This window comes from Mangifera indica, chromosome 13, assembly GCF_011075055.1.
Source record: "Mangifera indica cultivar Alphonso chromosome 13, CATAS_Mindica_2.1, whole genome shotgun sequence".
Taxonomy (NCBI): Eukaryota; Viridiplantae; Streptophyta; class Magnoliopsida; order Sapindales; family Anacardiaceae; genus Mangifera; species Mangifera indica.
In genome coordinates this window covers 7,752,437-7,754,628 of record NC_058149.1, presented here as the reverse complement: position 1 = coordinate 7,754,628, position 2,192 = coordinate 7,752,437, and positions in this window count along the sequence as shown.

Genomic DNA, 2,192 nt, shown 5'->3' with positions numbered 1-2,192 from the left:
CCTAGGAGGGGAAATGCAATCTTTTCAAACTTAGCTTAGGGAAAAAATGTTAGTTTTTAAACTTTTAAGGGAGGAAAATGAGATTAAATTTACCACCGTTAGAGTTTTGTTAAATTTAACCAACCATGGGTGGGTGTTTGGTGTTTCTATAGTTAAATGGTGGAAACTTGTCATTACAGCATACCTTGGGTGGGAAATAGTCGTTTGGCCATATATATATATATATATATATAAACACACACACATGCTTCTTTGTTTTCTTTTCTTATTTGTCTTTCAAAACTCCTTCAATTCCTTTCTTTATCCTCACAAAACAAACAAAAAATGGCATAAAGAGGGCTGACTACTAGATGAGGCAGAGACACACATGCATGTGAACACACACACACATGCATGTGAACACACACACACATGCTTCTTTGTTTTCTTTTCTTATTTGTCTTCCAAAACTCCTTCAATTCCTTTCTTTATCTTCACAAAACAAAAGAAATTGACATGAAGAGAAAATGACATGAAGAGGGCTGGTTGTTGGATGAGGCGGAGAAGATGATGGAAAAAGGGTAAAAGTTGCATTTTTTTGCTTTTCTCTCTTTATATAATCCTTATCTCATTTTCTTTTTCTTTTCTTTTTTTTTTAATTTCTTTATGTATATCTATATATTTATATAGATATATATATAAAAACACACACACATGCATGTGAATATATATATTTAAAACTGAAAATATCTCGAAATAGGGTTAAAAGATATAAATACCCCTAAAATGCACCTGAGGGTATTACACGGTGTTACAAGAAATCTTAAGCTGAGCTTCTAAAAATATTGAAGACTACGGAGTATGATATTAAGAGGTCTGTGCATGTAGTTCTAATTGACACTAGAATGGGTAAGGGCAAGGTTAAAGCCAAGTGTAAGTCCAAGCCTAAATCAAAGCCTTATGCACAAATCTAGCTTGGTGTAACCCACTGGTGGCACTGGGAAAACGGATGGGAAGGTAGTCTACTTCTAATGTGACAACTTCAACATTGGAAGAGAAACTATATGACCATCTTGGTAGAAAAGAAGAATTCAGATGTTTGTGCTTTATGTATATTTATGATTGAAGTTAATTTATCTCCTGTAACATCTTGGGTCATAGACATAAGATATGAGTCTCACATTTATATTAATGTGTAAAATCTAAGACTAGGGCAAGATTCGAACTGAACCAAACTTTAACTCGACTTGATTTAATAGTAATAGAGCTCGAGCTCAAGCTTAAGCTCAAGCTCGTTAAGCTTGAGCTCGAACTCGATTCGAGTTCAATTCGACTTGTTTCGAATTCAAAATTTTAATTAATTCGTTATTAAAACGACGTTATTTTAATACAAATTGGGCAGAACAACGTCATTTTGTATCAAAAATTTTAATTTACAAACTTTGACGAGCAAGCTCGAGCTCGGCTCATGCTGGCTTAGGGCTGGCTCATTTCGAGCCAAACTCAAGCTCGAATCCAGCCTTAGAATAGACTATTTGCCTGAGGAAGGGTACACCTATGTGTTAAGGGTATAACAAGAATTGCTACATTAGCAGTAGGTTTTAGTTATTTAAATTTAGCCACAAGACGTGTTTTAGAACTTTGAAGACCATTATTTCATTCCAACAGTCTCTAAGAATATAATTTATGCGGCTGCTTTAAGTAGACTGAGATTTCATTGACTATAAATAAGGTTCTTCACCCTTTAGTTTAAATGATACCCATTATAGAACTGTCATATTATTTAATAATAAAACTACCTGTACACATTTTCAAGTACACAATTAAGTGTATAAATAATATGTTATTATATGATTAAATTATATGTTGACATTCATGTGTACCCAATTATTTATTAAAAATATATACACATAATATTACTCTTAAAATATTAGTCTCATTGAATTATGAAAAGGCCACTAATAGGAAGTGGATTAACTCAACTCTAAGCCATTGCATCAGAGGGAAAAATGAAATAAACACTACTTATTGTGCCTTTCACTTTCCTGCCAAGCTTCCATACCTGGACATGGGATAGGGTTGTGGGCAGATATTGGATAATATAATACATACATATAAATATATATATATATATATATATATATATATATATATATATATATATATATAGAGAGAGAGAGAGAGAGAGAGAGAGAGAGATAGAGAGAGAGATG